Source organism: Solanum stenotomum, chromosome 2, assembly GCF_019186545.1.
Source record: "Solanum stenotomum isolate F172 chromosome 2, ASM1918654v1, whole genome shotgun sequence".
NCBI classification, from domain to species: domain Eukaryota; kingdom Viridiplantae; phylum Streptophyta; class Magnoliopsida; order Solanales; family Solanaceae; genus Solanum; species Solanum stenotomum.
The window spans coordinates 9,654,140-9,676,949 of record NC_064283.1 but is presented as its reverse complement, the minus strand read 5'-3'; the positions used below and the strand labels follow the sequence as shown (position 1 = coordinate 9,676,949).

The window sequence follows — 22,810 nt, the reverse complement described above, 5'->3', positions numbered from 1 at the left end:
GTGTATATGCATACACTCACAATAATTTAATGTTTTATTGCTTTTAATTTGCCACTAGCTAGCTAGATAGGTCCGATATTATAATAAAAGAAATATTAATTAATTTAATAGAAGGAAATTAGCAGTGTCGCTTTAAAAATATTTGGCAACGAGTTAATGTCATTGCATTCAAACTCATTAAAGTCTTTAACGGCATTTATAAAAAAAATATTGATTATAGTGTTATATTATATTTGCTATATTCGAATAAAATATTATTTCAAAATAAGTGTTTGCTTTTTAATTCAAAACAAAAATAGTTATCATTTTCAACTATATATAAAAAGAAAGATTATTACTTTTTGATAGTGCTCATTTTCTTTTTGTTAAGTCCCGGCAACGGAATATCTTTTAAAAAAATAGTGTTCATTTTCATAAATATTTGATAAATAGAAATAATTTAGTAAATTAAACTTTATGTTTCGTAATGGGTGGAAAATGAGTTAACGCGACACTTATTTTGGGGTGAAAAAACTAAGGAGTATTAGGTATATACTCCCTTCGTCCACTTTTATTTATTCTCTATACTAAAAACCTATGTTTATTTTTACTTGTCCAGGTTAGAACTATAATTATTTCACAATTCATATCCTAGAATGTTGATTTTATTATATTTAAAGAATAATATAATAAAATTATTATTTTATTTTATCACACCTTAATGTGTGTCATGTTAATGTTAGTCAAGTAAAAATGAATAAATAAGTAAAAGTAACCGGATAAAATTCTAAATTTTGATTATATAATTTGATTGGGGGTATGTGAGGAAAAGTTACAACTATTAATTAAATGTTTTGTTTCTTTCAATTTGTCACTAGCTAAGTCCGATGCTAATCAATTTGGTTGACTATTTTATTCTAAATAAAAAGTATGGTTTACTTTTCTTCCTTTCTTTATAACGATCGATTTTGTTTGGAATATTAAAATTTATGTGAATAATATTAATAAATAACAAAAATGGTCAAAAATTTGGTCATGAGAGTTTTTCATTTTTTTCTTACTTTATTTTAAAATTTTGTGTTTGGCCATAAAAAATTGAAATTTGGAAAAACTCAAAATCTTGTTTTCACTCTTTGAATTTTTTTATTTTCAAACTTATCCTAAATTTTTAATTCTTATAAAATAACCTCGTTTGAATTATATTTTTCATGTTTAAATCATGTTTTGTGGTTTTTTTAAAAGTACATTAAATTTCTAAATATTTTTATTAATACTAAATGTAATTAGTTAGTTAGTTAGTATGACTGTTAGTGGAGTTGGTGAGCTGTCATTGAGTGGTCCTAGTCGAGTCTGTTAGGAACTAACTAATTGACAGCTATATATAGTCGACTGGTATGCATTGTATGGCAGACTGTAAGCATCAATAAAATGTATTCTCTTTTCTTCTTCTCAATACTCTGTATGTGTATCATCTGGGTAGCATAATTCCGCGATATATGTGTTGAATTGAGCATAATTTCACAAGGTATCAGAGTGTCGATTGTCGTTTTTGTTATAATTTTACTGTGAATTTTGATTATTTTCGAGAATCGCCATGGCAGTTTCTGGGGAAACTGGATCTGCAGAATCACCGGTCGTTGTGGTGGATCATCATCATCATCCGTTGTTTCTTCAAGCTTCGGATACACCAGGCGCAGTTACAATCCCAATCAAACTTATAGGACGGAAGAATTACACGCTGTGGAGTCGATCGATGAAGCTTGCACTTCAAGGAAAAGGCAAGCTTGGGTTCATCGATGGAACATGTGCAAAGCACCAATATAGGGGAGAATTGGCTGAATTATGGGATAAGTGTAATGCAATTGTGCTTTAATAGATTGGTTGTACAATAGTAGCTGAGTTAATGCCAACCATCATGTATGCATCACATGATAAAAAAGTTTGGATTGAGTTCAAGGAGCGTTTTGATCGATATTTGTCACGCACCGAGCCTACACCCTGGGCGAGACTGGCATTCGAGAACCATTGCTAGCCCCAAGCGAACCCTTGGCCTGACTTACTTACTCAGCGGAAGACTTAAACATAAGAGATATAGCTCATGCAATAACTTAAAAGATACTCCTTCCTGGATCTAGCAAAGCATAAACAGTAAGGTCAAAGACTTGGATCATACCGGTGACAATATCTGGCGAATCCTCTTGCTCTTGGCGACTATTAATAACACATAAGCGGTTTGTTCCTTCGCGAATTCCGGAAGTAGTCCCTCTAGGTACAGCTCTGTCTGGTGGAGCAACTGAAGAAGAATGGGCTCTGTTGCCTCCATTAGCTTTACCTTGCCTGTGTTCTCAAGACAATCCCTCATAAAGTGACCGTTCTGACCATACTTGAAACAACCAGTAGATCCCTCATGACAAATACCTGGGTGGTTCCTACCACACTTAGCGCAAACATGAGGCTTACTACCCCTTTGCGCCATACTACCCTGAGAGTAGGCAGGCTTAGCTCTGAACTCGTCCCCTGATGTCTTAGCCCTCTTATTTTTAAACTCTTCTCTATCTTTCAGCTTATCTTCCTTAACTTGTTGTACATGAATCATAAGCCTTGCTAGGTCCATATCCCCTACCAGTATAACCGTCTTGCCTACCTTGCTTGACTGATGAGACAACCCAGCAACAAATAAACTCATCATGCTTCTTATGTCAGCAACCACCTCCGGAGAATAGTGGGAAAGTTGTGCGAACTTCATATTGTACTCATGAACACTCATAGACTGAGGATTAAGGGTGAGAAACTCTGTTATCTTTGCTTCTCGCAACTTACGGGGAAAGAAACGTCCCATGAGAGCACTCTCAAACATAGCCCAACTCACTATTGGCGCATCTTCAGCCCGATTCTTTTTTTATTGGTCGAACTAGATTCTTGCGACACCCTTCATTTGGTATGCAACTAGTTCCACCCTCTCCTCATTAGCAACACGTATCACATCAAATAACATTTTCAACTCTTCAATGAAATTCTCCGGATCCTCAGTGACACTTGAACCTGTGAAGCTTGGTGGGTTCATCCTCAAAAGCTCACGGATCCTTGAAGTATCAGTCACTTCCTATCGATTATCTCTCTGTCAAACTTGATAGGTCGCAACTTGACTTAACATCCGAATAGCTGCACAAAATTCAGCATGGGTGACCTCTCCTTGGGGTTGCACTTCTAGTGCATTAAGTACCTCTTGTTCCTCAATATTTCTCCTGACAGGACGACCTCTGACTGCTCTTCATGGAGGCATGATTATCTGAAACACGCACAAGCACGAATTAGAAGGAAACTTTTTTAGAGATAAACTCTAACGCACGAAATGAGTGTGAAAGAAGTGAGAAATTTTCCTAAATGTTGCAGCCTCCTAATTATAGATGTGGCACACTTCACACCGAAAAATAGGACTCTACAGATACGACTTCATAGAATACCTAGCACTCTTGAACTCTAGGCTTTGATACCAAGTTTGTCACACCCTGAGCCTACACCCTGGGCGAGAATGGCATTCGAGAATCATTGCTGGCCCCAAGTAAACCCTTGGCCTGGTTTACTTACTCAGCGAAAGACTTAAACATAACAGATATAACTCATGCAATAACTTAAAAGATAATAACTTAGCCAAAAATGGCAACTCAAGTCTTTAACGTATACAACTGAAATGAAGCCTCTAAAACAAACAGGGATGTCGGGACAGGACACTCGATCATCCTAACAACTGAAAAACTAGAAAACAAATGATAAAAAAGTCCTCCAAAATGCTAGGAGGTTCACCAACTGACTTGGAGTGCTGGACCTGATCAACGAGGTGCTAGATGTTGATCCTGGTTACCTGTGTCTACATCATAAGATGATGCAGGCCAACTGGCATCAGTACATTGAATGTACGAGTATGCGAGTTGGAATGCTAAATACAACATAGGCTTAAAAAGATTCTGAAAGAAACACTTACCTTGGCTCTTCTAACTCATGAATACTTAACTGAACCCATTTCATTATAAGACAATTTAAAACAAGTGCAATATAAAAAAAAGAAAAACTGTTTAAAACATGATGTCGACTTATAATCATAATATCATAAAAAACATACCATGTTCCCTCTCAAAGTCTACTTGTGCAATGCATGAATGAAGTCTCATACCCTCATTCATACTAAGCAGAACCCCTTGAGGAACCATGCAATTACTGGTGTGGAAGTTTGTCTAACCAACAACCACCACTATGAGCCTAAGTGGTGATACAACGTTTTTACCATCACGCTGCCAGACTGTCCTATACTTTGTCGTCATAGAGAACTACTTACCTTATGTGATCATCTAAATAGTATGACCCACTAATACCCATGATGACTACATAGTTTATGGAGACTTGAGTTAATATGAACTCGCATCCCCATATCGGTGCTCAATACTACTTCCAAAAAATATACTTAGCTCATATGTTTTAAAAACAAACTTATTTCTTTGGTTTGAGATAATTACTCAAAACTTAGCTTAATAGCTCTCTTGAAATCGATGTTCCCTTTTCTTGCTCAAATGTGAAACCATTTTATAAACCCTTTGGGAATACTTAGTTCCCTTATAGCTTTTTGAGAAATGAACTCAACTCTTTACTCTTTGCTTAACTTGAAACTTTAGTCTTAAAACAAAGTTAAAACGTTTGTTAAAGACTTTTGAAAACTTTGAAAACTATGCGTTGACTTGCTTCTTAACTTCTAGACTTGACGCTTAACTTCTCTTGACTTTGATCCTAACTTCTCTTGACTTTGATCTTGACTTTCCTTGAATTGGATTATGGATTCAAGGTTCATGATCTCATATTTATGGATGATTTCATGATGTTTAGATGTACCTTAGAGTGTTGGAGTCAACTTAGAAACATAGGTACATTGTTAGGGAACAAGTACGAAAAGGTGGGGAACGAATGGGGAGAACTGGAGTCCCTGGCGCTCTGAGAGGCGCGGGGCGCCACCCCTCAACATTCAGGGACTGGTCTGGGGAACTTGGCTGGCGCGGCACCCCAAGGGTGAACAATCAGGGACCCTTTTGGGGGGCGCTGGCTGGCGCGACGTCCCACCCCCATACCCAGGTGTTTGTTGACTTTTCTTCTCTATGTTTTCATCTCTAAACCTTCTGAACTCTAATGGTTCTTTCCCCAAACTCTTAGAATCCTTTATACCCTCAATATATATGATAGATNCCCCAAGGGTGAACAATTAGGGACCCTTTTGGGGGGCGCTGGATGGCGCGACGTCCCACCCCCATACCCAGGTGTTTGTTAACTTTTCTTCTCTATGTTTTCATCTCTAAACCTTTTGAACTCTAATGGTTCTTTCCCCAAACTCTTAGAATCCTTTATACCCTCAATATATATGATAGATTCAAACCAAAATTACACCCGGAAACATGAATCAAATCGTCAAGAAACCTCAACAACACAACCCCCAAGAATTCAATGAAACTTTCAACAATGTTCATCAAGAACTCAATTTCTAATCATTCAAAGACATAAATTCACTGAATTGAATCATGTTTGGTGCGTGGGTGAACTAACCCAACACTATGTAGTCTCACATACCTTGTAGGGATCACCCCCGACGAAATCCACACGCAAAGCTCGAACAATTCTTGATCTCTCTTCTCTTTTCTCCAAGCCCTAGTGTGAACTCTAACTTTTCTAAACTGAACAAAAATCTTGTTTTACCCCAATTAACTCCTAAAAATGAATTATAATAATTAGGTAAGGAAAAGACTAATTTACCCTTCCAAAGCCCGGATTTGGACATTTCCTTAATCCAACAACCCTACTTCCAAATGGGATAACTTACTCATATGAACTCGGAATCGTGCAGACTTGGTGGCGTTGGAAAGATAATTCCAAGAAATTTCCAACCATGTCTGGAAGTACACCAAACTCATAATGAGCAAGGAGTTATGGTTATTTGAAATTGACCAAAAACTCACATTTTAAACTGAACTTAAACAAATTTCTAGATTTCAATTCTTTCCAAAAATCACAATTTCCAATTCTTAGCTTCTTCTTAGATATTTTGAATTGCGAGATGTTACTATATTCTAACCAAATAAATAGAACAAAACAAAACTTTGAATAATTGTCTCTCTAGGCATTGTTTATAGTTTAAAACTCCACAAACTCCAAGTCAACTCGTAGATTAGAAACCTCTTTGATATGGATACAAAGGTGCTCTCATCAAATCCTGAAAAAGTAGTCATTTAGAAATGCATATATGCTATAAATAAATTTAAAATCCATACAAACGCAGTAAAGAAAATCCACCATAAATGAGGTGGGATATGAATCAGCGTGGCCACTTTTCCCTTGAAAGGGTTCTAAATATGTTGAGAACTCCTTGAAAAAGAAATGATTAAATAAAAGAAGAATTTGTTAGCTAAAAAGAGAATGATGCATAAAGAATAAGTCTTAGTCAAAATTGACATAATTTATCAAAATAAACGCTTACCACTGTAGGATCTGCATTAAGGAATGTTTCCATGCTATTGAATTCCTCTTCGACATTAGTATGTGAACTGCAAATTAAGCAAATAATTGAAACATGTGATTTAGTTAATGAATACGCCTCAAAATTCTAAATTTATTAAAGTAGATTGAAAATTAAATATTGATCTATAAAATTACCTTACTTCCTTGCTCTTTTTCATGATTTTGGTTTCCCTTTTTGATTTCTGCAAAGACCTTCTTTTAGCCTTCTGAGAACTTTCTAAACCACCTTTCATTCTCAAAGAACGAGAACGTCCTTTAGTAACCACATGGAGGGTCAAGCAAACTAAAATTTTCCCTTTGTTCACTTGAGTTCAAATTCATATTTGACTCATTAACTTGACCATCACATACATTATCAATCACATCCTCGTATGGAAGTTCAATAAGTTGTTCACATAATTGCAACAATCTTTCGTATGTAAATTTATAATGCTTTTTTGATCGAGTAGCTCATTCAGAAAGCCCAAGAGAATGCATCATAATTTTATTAAACCATATAGTGGAAAACTTCAGATTATCCATAAGCGATCCTGCACTTGAAATGTCATTAACTTTTTCTGTGATTGCATACCTTGTCCATCGATCCTATAAATAACATGGTAGAAGTGACTGAATCTGTTTCTTTATAAATATCATAAGCACATGTCTACATAAAATTTCCATGAACTCAAATTTATGACAAGAACAAGTAGCATTTTTTTTAATTCAAGATTCAATCTAATAATATATGTCGGTGTTTGTCTTTGAAACAAATGCACTTTACAGATATGTATTCCATCCTGAACCTCAATTTTTTTGAAATAAATTTTTGAGATTGAATCAACTCTTCTTGAAATTTGTGAAATATTTTTCTGGTATATATTTTGGCTGCTTCATCCTCCATTGGATATAATGCTTTCAAGACAGCCTTTGAATGTTTTGTCTTATAATCCTTCTCCCTTACTTTGTCATACCTAGCGTCAACAACTTTATCATATTGCGTCACAAATACACTCATTGGTGTACTAGAGTTAAGATAATCTTTAAAGTATTTATTCATACTTTCACTTCTTTGAGTTGTTGACATTCCAGCACAAAAGGTAGTTCGCACATATGCTGAAATCCATTTCTCTCGAATCGCATATATCCTACGCAACCAATTATGTTCTTCTAAATTGTACATTTTCATTATATCAATCCAAGCAGTTTCTTCCTCGGGAGTTGTTGTATAATGTAAACACTTACTAAACTCACTTTTAAAATCATCAAATTCATGAAAAATATGACTTAGATATTTAGGAATCTTCTTCTCAATGTGCCACATACAAAAATGGTGTGCACTATTTGGGAACATCTTTGCAACTGCATTTGTTATTGCAGCATCTTGATCTGTGATTATTGTACGAGGGGAAATACCAAATATAGCCTCTTGCCAAGTGTGAAGTAACCACTGAAGCATTTCTTCTGTTTCATCCAAAAGAAGAGCACATCCAAATAAAATATATTGGTGATGGTTATTAACTCCGGTAAATGGAACAAAAGGCATCTTATATTTGTTTGTCAAGTATGTAGGATCAAATAGGTCAAAATCTCTAAAATTCTTGTAACTTATCCTAGACCTAGCATCCACCCAAAAACAATTAGCTAAATGACCCTCTACATCCATTTGTATTGCATAAATGAATCTGGGGCTATTAGATTGTCGCTTTTGAAAGTATTTCAACATCAATTGTGCATCTTCTTTCTCAAGATAATTTTGCCTTTTAGTGCTCAAATAATTCTGAATATCTCGTCCTGTTAGATTGAGATTATCTATGCCTCCAGCATGAGTAATTGATAAGTCCACAAATTGGACTCATTTAGGGCTTTATTTTAATAGAAATAGTGTCCTCGAATGATTGTTTTATCTCAATACCAGATTAAAATGCTTAAGTTTCAGGTATTTGAAGTTTTATTGGAAGCATGGACACTTAGGCGTAAAACGAAGCAAAAAGGGCTGAAAAGAACAAGAAATGAAAGTCTGCGGATCACCGAGTCCAACTCGACGAGTCACCGAATTAACATGCACCGCCCTTTGTTCCAGTACATGAAGCCTTGAAGGAAGTGGATCGAAAGGCGAGGAAAGGAGCAATCGGTGAGGAAGGAGCAGTCGGCGAGTCGCCGATTAGTTTCACGAAGCAGTACTGTACCGCCCAATGATCCAGAATACGAGGATGTTGAATGTAAGACACTGAAGGCGATGAGTTGATTAAAGCGCATATCATCGAGTTCATCAGCGATCTCGACTAATGTTGCCGAACGATCCTCCGCAGCACAATCTGTGGAAACTATAAATACTAGTTAGAGTTGTAGTCTTAGGGTGGAACATATTTAGAGTAAAAATTATTATTAGTCTATAGTATTTTTCTCTCAAGTTTGGAGAGGGTTTTGTGGAGACTTGAAGAAAGGAGTTCATCTTCCCCAAGTTAGAAGTGAGTCTTCTTTATTCTTCTTCCGTAGCTTAATTCAAGGTTTAATTTCTTATACGCAGTTGATTTCTTTATCATGTTAGGTATAATTTATTATTTCTTGATTTGTGGCTAAAAAACCCCATTCTTGGGGTGTGATTTAGCAAATATGGGTTGATATTCTTGTTGGGTCTTGCTTGCTGATAGGTTAGATGTATTTTAATGGTTATTTCACCTAGTGGTTGTGGTTTAATCTAAAGGGTTTGTAGTTGAAAATACAAAGTCACTCATGTGTTTTCGGCTTGCCCGAGAGGGACCTTATTTCAATTTAAAGCTTAGACTAGTCACTATTATCTTGCAAATTTCCTATTGAAAGCATGTACCAAACGATTTATCTCAACTTGTATTGCGGTCACATCCCAAGAACCTTCCCCATACTTGATTTTCTTGTTTATTTTGCTATCTTATCACTTGTTACAAAACCCCTTTTGATAGTTGACACTTATGTGTCACCCCCTTTAATTTACAATGTATTTTATCGCAAATGTTTTTAGCTACGACTAATTCAAACAAAATTCTCATTGGCTATTGATTCTCAAAACCACTCCCTTGGGACACGACCTCAACCCTTGGTTGGGATACTATTTATCGACAATCGTAGACACTCATACCGTAGGATAGTGTCGTTGGTCACGAAAAGCATCAGTAATCAACACTGATGCAATTTTACTCGGATGAATACCAGAATTATTTAAGAGATCAATAAGATTCTTCTTAGCCTCTGATTTTTTTCTTTTTGATCGCAAGAATTTCTGACTATTGGGAGATGCAAGTTCATGATTATGATTTAAGACAAGTATAGCTATAACCTATTTTTCTTCTTCTTTCTTTTCCATATATATCATTACTTTGCACCCTTCTCTAGTCTCATTTCGTTGCTTATTACTCTCAAGACTTTTCTTTGAACGAAATCCTTCTTTTGAACAAACAAACTCTTGACCAATAATTGATTTATCTTTTCTTGATATACTAATTCAGTTTTTGCGCACACTAAAACCATTACAATGAGCATAATCAAGATAAAATTTAAATCCAATATCAAGTGATTGAAATTTCATACCGATGTGAGGCTCTCTTAATTCTTGATCACCTAATTGAGGAGTAAAAGGTACAACTGCATTCATGTTGTTGCCTATATCCTCCAAGGAATCTTCTTTTGAACAAACAAACTCTTGACCAATAATCTGTTTGCAAACCCAATCAGCATCATTCAACTCAGCTTCCTGGATAATTCTCAACGAAGGTATTTCAACTTCTGCAAGTATAACTGCTTCTGTTTATATACTAACAGGTATGGAGTAGCTCCGACTGACTTTCTGACAGTCGTTATGTATCCCAACAAAGCATAGGGCAACATCTCATGCCAACCTCTATGATTATCAATCATTTTCCTCAGAATCTTCTTAATGTTCTTGTTAGCGGCTTTTACAGCTCCATTTATTTAGGGACAATAGGCAGTTGAGTTTCGATGAGTAATCTTGAATTGTTCATATATCTCTCTCATCAAGTGACTGTTAAGATTCGCTCTATTACCAGTAAAGATGGATTCTGGTACTCCAAACCTACCTATCAAATTGTTGCGAACAAAATCATCTATAACTTCTTGGTCACCGACTTATATGAAGCTGCTTCCACCCACTTGGTGAAGTAGTCAATGACAACCAAAATGAATCTGTGTCCATTATAAACGGCTAGCTCTATAGGACCAATGACATCCATGCCCCAAGCTACAAATGGCCAAAGTGAACTCATAACATTGAGTTCGCGAGGCAGGACTCGAATCAAATCACCATGCACTTGACATTTATGACATTTCTGCACAACCTTGCAACAATCATGTTCCATAGTCATCCAAAAATAACTGGCTCGTATGATCTTCCTAGCCAAAGTGAGTCCATTTATATGAGTACCACAAACTCTGAAATGTATTTGTTCGAGGAGGTTTGCAGCCTCAATAGCATCGACACATCTTAGAAGGCCTAAATCTGGAGTCCTCTTATAAAGGATTTCCCCGCTTAGAAAGAAATTGTTAGCCATATGGCGTATTGATTTCTTCTGGTTGAACGTTGCATTCTCAGGATAATTTCCAGTCTCCAAATACTTCTTTATGTCAAAGTACCAAGGCAGACCATCTGGCTCTGCTTCTACATGTGAACAATGAACATGATGCTCTTTTACCTCTATATCCAAAGGATCAATATAACTTGTATATGAATGTTTAATCATTGAGGCAATAGTGGCAAGAGCATCGACCAACTCATTATGTGTCCTGGGAGTGTGTCTGAATTCGATCTTGCGAAATCTCTTTCACAACTTCTGTATATACTGCACATATGGTGTGATCTTCGGGTTCTTCACGACACATTCTCCTTGAACCTGGTGAATTAACAAGTCTGAATCTCCAATAACCAGAAGCTCATGAACATTCATGTTGATGGCCATCTTCAAACCAAGGATACAAGCCTCGTATTCTGCCATGTTGTTAGCGCAATCAAATCAGAGTTTAGCTGCCATAGGATAGTGCTGACCAGATTCTGACACTAAGACTTCCCCGATACCTTTTCCTTGGTAGTTTGCCGCTCCATCAAAGAATACTCTCCAACCAGGGTATGCTTCAGAAATATCTATACCCACAAATGAAACTTCCTCATCGGGAAAATAGGTCTTGAGCGTTTGATACCATCATCAACTGGATTCTCCGCAAGATGATTAGCTAAGGCTTGTGTTTTTATAGCCTTCTAGATCACATACATAATATCAAACACACTTAAAAGCATTTGCCAACATCCCAGTTGGCATTGCTTTCTGGAAAATATACTTCAACGGGTCCATCCTGAAAATAAGGTATGTGGTATAAGAAGATAAATAATGTCTCAACTATTGAGCGATCCAAGTGAAAGCACAACATGTTCTCTCGAAAAGAGTGTAGCGGGCCTCATATGGAGTGAATTTCTTGCTCAAAAAATAAATGGCTCATTCCTTCTTCCCAGTTTCTTCATGTTGACCAAGCACGCATCCAAATGTGTTATCCGAGACAGACATATATAGCAATAATGGGCTCCCTTCTCTGGGAGCAACCAACACTGGCAGATTGGACAAATAATTCTTGATGGCATCAAAAGCAGTTTGACATTCTCCAGTCCATTTCGTCAGGGTATCTTTTTTCAACAATTTGAAGATGGGCTCACACACCACGGTGGATTGAGCTATGAACCGGCTAATGTAGTTCAACCTTCCAAGTGAGTCAAGTAATCTGAACTCTCGCAGGATTTAATTATGACATCATCTACATACACCACGCTCTCCTTATGAATCATATCATGAAAAATGGTTGTCATAGCCCTCATATAAGTAGCACCAGCATTCTTGAGACCAAAAGGCATCACCCGATAATGATATACACACCAAGGCGTAATGAAGGCTGTCTTTTCTACATCTTCTTCATCCATCAGGATCTGGTGATAGCCCGCATAACAATCCACAAATGATTGTATCTCATGCTTAGCACAGTTATCAATGAGAATGTTAATGTTTGGCAATGAAAAATTATCTTTCAGGCTAGCTTTGTTGAGATCTCTGTAGTCGACACAAATTCTGATCTTTTCATTTTTTTCTTGGCCACTGGAACAATATTGGCCAACCAAGTTGGATATTGTGTCACTTCCACCACTTGGGACTCGATCTACTTTGTAATATCCTCTTTGATTTTCAAACTTGGCTCTGGCTTAAATTTTTGGGTTTTCTGTTTTACCGAACTGAAATCTGGGTTGATCAGCAGCTTATGAGACACCATGTTTGTACTTAGCCCCGGCATATCTCTGTAAGACCAAGAAAATACATCAATGTATTCTCTGAGCAGATGAACCAGGTCCTTTCTTTGAGTTTCAGTCACATGGACACTAATTCTTACTTTTTTGACATACTCCTCATCTTCGAGATTCATAGTCTCAGTTTCTTCCAAATTTGTTTTGTGTTGATTCTCAAATTGTCGAAATTCTTCGACAACATGTTCAGGTAACTCATTTCCTTCTACAAATTCTTCGCATTCATCATCACCTGCCTCATTTTGTTCACTCGGTTCATGACATGACATGACAATGACATGTTTTAAATTATTCTTACTGAAATCATAAACAAACAAAGTTAGGAAAGTAAAACATAAACAGATAAGTAAATTAACATATTTTTGATAAAAGAGGTTTTCGTTTACATTGAAAAATTAGCACAAACTTTGGCCATGGCAAGGGCCATTTCACCTTTTTTAAACATCACGGGGAAATTTAAAAACTCAAAGAAGTAAAAATGCCATAAAGGGTGGGTCTCAGGCCTTTCCGGACTACCACCGATTTTAAAAACAAATATAAACACGTGTCCTTTCTACCCAGATGAGCGGGAAATCAGGAGAGGTGCGGAGGTCTAATTTTGCAATTGCTCCTCAGGTTCTACATCACAAATGCCTAATGTCCTAGCCTCTTCCTTGATGACCGCATCAATCTCCTCAAAAAGGCCCCAGATTCCTACCCCGAGACCGCCATCATTGACATATTCTCGCACCGGGAATGACTGGTACAAATGAGGAATTGGCCTAGCCAATGTTTGATCAACACTTTTGTTGTTTATCTCTACTTCGTCATATGTTGGGACATATCCCAAACCAAACTTTGCTCCTTTGTCGAAGATCTGAATAGGCTCGACAATTCCTTGAAAATGCTTCCCCAATCCAAAACCCGGTTTGAAACCGCTTCGGATCATAGCAATAGGAATCATCTTGTACATAGAAGGCATAAGAGGATGTGGAGCCAAGTCATCACCAGTGGCATTTACCAGCTCCACCGTGTAGAATCGCAACCTTGGGAGACCTCGTCAATGGTCAGTACTTATCCATTGGAATGGCTTCCTTCACCGTGAATGACCAATTCTTGGTCCTTCCAAACAAATTTTATCAACTAGTGAAGAATAGAAGGCACAACCCCAGCCATGTGGATAAATGGTCTTTCCAGAAATAAATTATAACTGGTATTGATGTCCAACACCTGAAACTCCACATTGAATTCTGCAGGACCCATATGAATATCTAAGTTTACTATACCCAACGTGTCTCTTTGCACTTCATCAAAAGCCCTCACATTGACTTGATTCTGGTAAACCTTTCCCAAGTCGAAGTTTAGCTGCTTCAAAGTCAAAAGTGGGTAAATATTGAGACCGAATTCGTCAATGACCAAGACACAATTTATTACCTTATCTCGACACATAATGGTGATGTGCAGAGCTTTATTGTGCATCTTTCCTTCAAAGGGCAACTCTTCATCACAAAAACTAATGTGGTGTCCTCGAACGACTTGGTTTATCATGGCTGTAAGATTATCACTGTTAGTATCCACAGGCACATAAGTATTATCCAAAGCCTTTATCAACGTTTGCCTATGCAGTTGAGAATCAACAAAGCCCATATAGAAATCTGAGCGAGTGTTTTCTTTAGATGTTTCACGATCCAGTAATCTTTTGGTTGCATCTTTCTCCAGAATTCTTCTGCTTCTGCTTCTCTAATTGGCCTTTTAGGTTGATCATTTTTTCTGCACTCTCTGGGCTAACTCTTCTGGTGTGTATACCCTGGGTAGCAGTCATTTCAATGACAAACGGTCGGGTAAGAGTTTCTCTTGGCACCAAGGCAAAAGCTTGCACGGGTGTCAAAATTACAAATTCTTTCTTCTGTCTAATGCTCAATGAAGCTACAACCTTTTCCAGTTCATCAGGAGCGATCGGAACTATTGTCTTTGTCACGCACCAATCATCATCCATCTCTATCATATTGATAGTGACGCCTCCATGATTTTTCAAAGGATTACTGTTGACATTGGGCGCGACTGTCTGGAGAGAGACCATTTTCTGGTCAATCACGTCTTGGATCTTGTGTTTTACGTTGATACAGTCCTCGGTATTATGTCTAACACCGTTGGAGTGATATGCACACCTCTGATTAGGTTTGTAAAACCTTGAGCTAGTGTCAATCAGCTTGGGCCCCACTAGATGAATATATCCTGCCGCAGTTAATCGCTCGAACAACTTTGTTCGCCTATTAATGAGCGGAGTGAAAATTCTAGTGGGCTTCTTCTCAAATATAGGACAGGGGGATCATAATTTCCTTGTTGAAGGGGAGGTATTTGACGATAATTTGGAGCGTTTGGATGGGGCTTGATATCTTTGGTATGAATTGGTTTGGTAATTTGGTTGTGGAGCTTGGTAGCTTGGATGGGTGTTTTGGTAAAGTGGGGATGGGGTATTTTGGTACATTAGGGGAGGCGTTTGGTAACTTGCCTGAACGTTGACACAGTTGGGGGCAGCATTTCGGTAGTGGTGAGATGAAGTTTGGTAAACTGGATAGGGAGTTTGGTAGATAGGAGGGGGAGTTTGGTAGCTATGAGGGGGAGTATTTTGATAACTGGGGAGAGGGGTATTTTGATAATTGGGGGGAAGGGTATTTTGGTAATCAGCATGTGCATAACAAGCCGGGTATGAACTCTGTGAAGGTCGAGAACGACCTTGGTACGATGAGGATTTCTTTGGGGTCTTCTTCCTCTCATAAGAGATAGAAGAGACATCTTCTCTTTTCTTCTTCAACAAACCCGAGGATCCAGGAGAGGCAGCAACACGGGCAATCTTTCTAGTTTTTAATTCGTCTTCGAAAATCTCACCTACTTTGACTATCTCAGCAAACTTTGCTCCAATGAGCAACATGATTCTATCATAATATTCAGGTTCTTGAACCCGCACAAATACTTCGACAATTTCCTTCTCACACATATGAGGCCGAACACTAGCTTCCTCCTTTCTCCATATGTATGCAAATTCTCTGTAACTTTCATCTGATTTCTGCTTCATTTATTCTAAAGAATAACGATCACGAACGATCTCCACATTGTAGGCGAATCGTTCGATAAAGTCCTTAGCCAGAGCATTCCAGCTAGGCGACTATCTCGTTTCATGAGATGTAAACTATTCCACAACCTCTCCACTCAGACTTCGGCTAAAAAGTCGCATTAATAAAGTTTCATCTCTTCCAACTCCCATGAGCTGGTCACAATAGGCCCTCAGGTGCGCTAAGGGGTTCCCTGTTCCTCCGAAGACGTCAAATTTTTGCACCTTAAACCCTTCCGGAATGTATAGATTGGGACGGATGCATAGGTCCTCATAACTCAACCCAGCGAGTTTAGGAATACAATGCAACTCTTTCATGGCCTTTCGGATTTTTTTCTTCACACTACAAAAAAAACAACATTTAGCGACCGATTATAGCGACAAACAATATTCTGTCGCTAAATAATGACGGATTAGCTACGGAAAAATAAATTGGTCGCTAAATTTTTGAATAAAATATTGGGACCTAAAATAGCGACAAAAACTAAAATCCATCACTAAATTTAGGCGCTAAAGTTTGGCGCCTTTATTTTGCCTATTAAATTAGATAATTTTCGACGGAAATCGCGATAAACTTAACTCCGTTGCTACATTTAAGTGTTAGTGACGGAATCAACGACGGATCTTTTGTAGATAATTTTATTGAGTTTTTTGCTATTAAATTTTTTATTGTGACTACCTTTATTTTTAAACTATAGTATGATACATAGCGATGGAATTTCATAGCGACAGAATATTTCGTCGCTATCTTATATTAAAAAATTTCTAGTGCACAAATCTCACTCACACAAATTAAATCACTCACTCTCCACACTAAATACACATACATAGCAGCGCCTTCTGTGGGAAGAGATCCTTGCCAAAATCATTGGTCGTTGCTCTTTGGGAAGGAAATTCGAGCTCATCTTCCTCTTTGCTGCTTGTTGTTGCTCATTACTCTAAGGAAAACTAATTTCATTGTTGTTGGTTCATCAAAAGGTAACAATAGTGTCTATTATTATCTAAAATTTTGTAGTTATTTCATCTCTGGTTCATCTGCTACACTCTTCATCATCTTTTTCCTGATATTTTTTAGTTAGGGTAACAATGGTCACTATTATTATCTGCACTACTCTTTGAATTTTTTATTTATCTTTTTGAAGGATCTATTTTTTCTTTTCTTGTTATGGGTAAAAATATTTTCTATTTGTAGTTATTTGATAATTTTAGATCTTAAAGCTTTCCCCTTTTGATTTTATGGATAAATTTCTTTGGGGTTGATGGTGTGATTGAAGAAATGGGTCTAGGTTTTTAACTCTAGTTTCCTTTGTTTCTAAAATCGAAAGTTACTTTTGAAAATCGAAATAATTTTTCTACTATTTCAGTTCTTACGTACAAAGAAATATAACAAAACAATGTGTATGGTGCAAAGAAAAGTAACAAAACAATGTGTTAGTGTAAGTGCATACATGTATTTAAAGAAGAGACTGAAACAAATGTCTGTATTTTTTTTTTCTAATGTATTCCAGATTTTTTACATAATAGAGTAATGAAATTGTATATGAGTTGATGTACATTAAACATGACATATTCTAAAATCTCAATAAACAGATATCATTCTGTCATATTGTTTTGTTTATTTTCGTTTAACTGTTTGATATATGAAACTTAGTGAAACCGACATAAGCTAGACTTTCCCCCTTCCCTTGCTTTCTGTTGTTTTCTGGTTAATCAGACGCAATATTAGATAAAAATGTAGTACTTCTTTTCATTCTAACATTACACCACTAGTTCTGTTAACTTGTTAATTTTTGTGGTAAGTAAACAACAACTTGTTATATGTGAATTTTCTTTTAAGGAACACTTTTTATTTAAGTTTCTGGTGGTTTGATATAGCTGTTTTATGATGCTGTAAAAACTGGAAACTTAGAGGTTTTCTGAATTTGTTAAAATAAAAGCACAAGCAGATGTAACTGCTTCAGTTCTAATTTTGTAAATAACTCTAATTGTTTTGTGTTTTTTTTAACATTAAATAGGAGTCTGGATAATATAAACCGTAGTTGGATGTACACGAGATTAGATGTCGAGGGGCTCTTAATTCTAGTTTTATAGCCGGTGTAAATGACTTTCTCAAGTTTGCTTGTTCTCATAGAAACCGCATGAGTAGTGACGAAGTTAGATGTCCATGTAAAAAATGCCACAACATTAAATACATGGATGTTGAAACTATTAAACTACACCTTTTTCGTTTCGGATTTCTTGAGAACTATTTTGTTTGGACATATCAAGGAGAAAAAGAAGTGATCGATGAGATGTCTATTGATTTACCCAATGATACACAACTTGGATTGGGATATGATAATCCATATCGCCAAATGGTTTTGGATGCAGCTGGATCAAACTTTGGTCAGGGTTCGAGTTAGCAATCTTATAGTAATGACGAACCTGAGTCGTCTCATCATTGTGAACCTCCAATGGAGGAACATCCTAATCCTTCAATAGAGCAGGAACCTAATATTGAGTCACAAAGGTTTTATGATTTACTTCAAGCCGCTGATGCAGAATTGTATCCTGGTTCTTCAATCTCTCAACTTGCCGTAGTTTCTAGGATGCTAAATATTAAAATGGAGAATACTTTGTCACAGAGGGGTTATAATCAAGTGATGCAACTATTGAAAGAGGCATTACCTGAAGATAACAAGGTTCTCGATAGTTATTATCAAACCAAGAAGCTAGTGCGTAGCTTGGGTTTGCCTGTTGAAAAGATTGATTGTTGTAACTCAGGATGTATGTTGTATTGGGAAGATGATAAAGACCTAACATCTTGTAAATTTTGTGGCTATGAGAGGTTTAAACGTTGTGTTAGTTCTCGTAAGAGAAAATTGGACCCTTACAAAAAAATGTATTATTTTCCTCTTATTCCTAGATTGCGGAGATTATATGCATCTCATGCTACAGCTGCCGACATGATATGACATCATGAGCATATACAAGAAGAGGGGGTAATGCGTCATCCATCAGACTCTGAGGCTTGGAAGCACTTTAATGAAACCCATTCCTTTTTTGCTTCTAGACCAAGTAATGTGAGGTTGGGGCTATGTACTGATGGTTTTCAGCCATTTGCTCAATCTGGAAGAAAATACTCTTCATGGCCGGTGATTGTCACTCCATATAATTTGCCCCCAGGGATGTGTATGAAGGAGGCTTACATGTTCTTAACTGTCATTGTTCCAAGGCCACACAATCCTAAACAAAAAATTGATGTCTATCTACAACCTCTAATAAAGGAATTGACTTTATTGTGGGAGACAGGTGTGGAAGCATTTGACATCTCAAAAAAGCAAAATTTTCAATTACGGGCAGCTTTGATGTGGACTATCAATGACTTTCCGGCATATTCTATGTTATCAGGATGGAGTACCAGTGGAAACTTAGCATGCCCTTATTGTATGGAGGAAACACAATCCTTCAGATTACAATATGGTGGGAAGACAACTTGGTTTGATAGTCATAGAATGTTTCTTGACCAAAATCATCCATTTAGGAGAGATCGTAAGAACTTTCTTAAAGGTCATATTGTCACCAGATTGCCACCACCTGTAAGAACAGGACAGGAAATTTTGAATCAAATATGTGAGTTGGGGATAAGGAAAGTAACTGAATTATATGCAAAAAAAGTTAATAAAAGAATTTGTAAGTCTTGTGGATGGAAAAAACGAAGCATCTTTTGGGATTTGCCTTATTGGAGTTCTAATATGATACGACATAATCTTGACGTAATGCATATTGAGAAGAATGTCTTTGATAATGTATTTAACACTGTTCTTGATGTTGATGGCAAAACCAAAGACAATCCAAAAGCACGTCTAGATGTTGTAAAATATTGCAATCGGACAAATTTGGCAAGGAATCCTGATGGAAGCTATCCTAAACCTGCATATACAATAAACAAGGATAAAAAAAAGGTCTTGTTTGATTGGTTGGAAGGTGTGAAGTTTCCAGATGGTTATGTTTCAAATATGAGTCGATGCCTTGACACGGAAAAATTTAAGCTATTTGGGATGAAGAGTCATGATTGTCATGTGTTCATGCAACGACTATTGCCAATTGCCTTTCGTGAGTTACTTCCTAATACTGTGTGGCAGGCTCTTACAAAGTTGAGTTTATTTTTTAAAGATCTTACTTCAACTACTCTTCAAGTGGTGGACTTGGAGAGATTAGAGGTACACATCCCACAAATTTTGTGTAAGTTGGAATGCATATTTCCTCCTGGATTCTTTAACTCAATGGAACATTTACCAGTGCACCTTCCATATGAAGCACGAATTGCTGGTCCTGTACAATATAGATGGATGTATCCTTTTGAGAGGTAAATGTAAATTAGTTTTTATCCTTTGGTGAAAAGTATGCTAGACAAGAAATTATAAATTAATTGTTTACCTCTATAGGTACCTACGAACTCTGAAAAGTATTATTGGGAACAAAGCTAGTGTTGAAGGTTCCATTTGTGAAGCGTACTTGATGGCAGAGTCAACACAATTGTTTTCTCATTATTTTGAACCTCATGTTATGTCACGTCATCATAATGTGACCCGTAACGATGATGGTGGTGCTATGAAAGATGTTGAAGGAAACTTATCAATATTCACCCATCCAAGCAGGTTAGCGGGAGAAGCAAAAAAAAGAGATTTATCTCTTGAAGAAATTAAGGCTGCCCAAACTTATATTCTACTAAATTGTCAAGAGGTTGATCCGTTTGTGAGGTAAAATTTTAATCTTATACCTATTTAAAATAAAAAATTTGACCATACATTGTGACTTTCTATATAACTTATTTTGTTGAAATGAAGCATGTACGTGCAACGTTTGCAAGAAGAGTTCCCGAATCTACCTCAAGATCAAATAGATGAGAGTCTCGAATCATATTTTTCTATATGGTTCAAGGAATATGTAAGCCTCAAACAATCACTATTATTTTAAAAAATGATTTTTTTAAATTATCTTGTGAATTTAGACTAAATTTTATAATATTTTAACTAGGTTCGATCCAACCATATTGAAAATAAATACTTGAGTAGTATTGCTCATGGACCACTAATAAGCGCATGCGCTTATCCAATATGTTTTGTTAATGGATACAAGTTTCACACAATACATCGCGGTAGTGTAAGATCAACAACGAACAGTGGAGTTTGTATATCTAATCCAAATGTTGGTGATTACTATGGAAAGATACAAGAAATTATACAATTGGAATATCATAGAGCACCTTTAAAGCAAGTTGTATTATTCAAGTGTGAATGGTTTGATCCAACAATGAATGTTGGTGTTAAGGAGCACAATCAATATAAATTGGTCGATAATAATCATCGTTGCCGATTTAAAAAATATGAACCTTTTATTCTTGCAATGCAAGCAACTCAAGTGTGTTATATGCCTTATCCTAGCACAAAGAGGGATAAGGATGATTGGTTAGCTGTATTAAAAGTCAGACCTCGAGATGTTATTGAATCAGCTGATGAGGGAGGGATCAAAATACCAGAATCAAATCTTCTATTCCAAGTTGAAGAAGTTGAAGTCCATGAGATAGATATGAATATTACTGTTGATGAAGATATACCTCTGCATGATCCAAATGGGGAGACAATTGAAATGGCTGAGCCAATTAATAATGGTTTGTTGTTAGAGCACCATGAATTAAAAGAAGAATCTACATAAGATGAAGGTGAAACTGCGGATGAAACTGAAGAGGGGGGGATGAGGATGAGGAGTTCGAAGATGAAATGGATACAGACTAGTGTATTGATAGAAATGTGCTACTGTATCTTCAGTGACTTTTGTTTATAGTACTATGTTTTGGATGCAAATTTCTGCTCAATCGTACTAAACTTAATGTTTTCACTGACTGTTTTTTAAGAAACAATATGCTTCTAGACATATTTTATATGCGAGTACTAACTTTACTCAAGTTCTTGGTCAGGTTTTGTTAAATGATTGTTGTATGTCGATTTTCTTTTAGTTAACTCTTTGTGTCTTTGTTTCTGATAGTTTTATGCATCCCTTTGATGATGCTGTAAGAGGTTGCTTGGATGATGTTTTGTCAATCATGATTAAAGGTAAAGTTTTCTTGAATCTTCAGCTAATTGAAGTCTCTGATGATATGATCTACTTGCCAGGTATCATTAGAGTCGGTATTATTTAATTTGTTCCTCTAAAAAACTGCCATGTTCGTTTCTAATGTGCTTTTAATTCTAGATTTTCTTCCTCTAAAAAATCTGACTTCTCATAAAAAAAATTCTTAGACTTAAGTGCTTGACTATCAGATATTCTTGGGTTGCATTTTGGTTACGTTTGGAATTTGTTGGAGAGAAGTAGAGCATGACTATTAATTGCTTGCTGCTTAGCAACTTCAGTTGGTTTAAAAGAAATATTGTGGTTGCAAGTTGCAATATAATGATCTGATCAATCTTTCCTAGTTGCAATGTAAAATTTTCTTTTCTTTTCCTTCTCTAATTTGGAAATGTATGGGACTATGCAATTTCAAAGTTATTTTTCTTGTAGATATGATGCGAGGCAGAGGTCGAGGTAACACAACTCGTGCAAGCAAGACCTTAATTAGAGGTCGAGGTAGCACAAGTCGAGTTAATATGCCTACTGTTCCCATTCCCATAACTAATTCACATCAAGGTGGTTTCAATTCTTCTGCTGGACCAGATCAAAATAACCAATTTCAAACATTAGCTCCTACTAGTTTGCCTCCTGTTCAAACATCAGCTCATGGTAGTACTCCATCTGTTAATTTTGAAACACCTCCTGTAATTAATATCTAATCAGAGCAATGCAATAGGCGAAAGTGCATCTACTCAAAGAAATGTGATAAGGGAGGCGACTACATCTTA

At 36.6% G+C, this 22,810-nt stretch overlaps 1 protein-coding gene and 1 pseudogene across 1 annotated transcript in view; both read right to left on the bottom strand.

The window, feature by feature from the left end:
* Nucleotides 1-22,810, bottom strand: part of LOC125854901 (uncharacterized) — a 47,231-nt gene that overhangs the window by 7,120 nt on the left and 17,301 nt on the right. The window lies entirely within an intron of this gene.
* On the bottom strand, nt 6,220-7,597 carry LOC125854894 (protein FAR1-RELATED SEQUENCE 5-like; annotated as a pseudogene).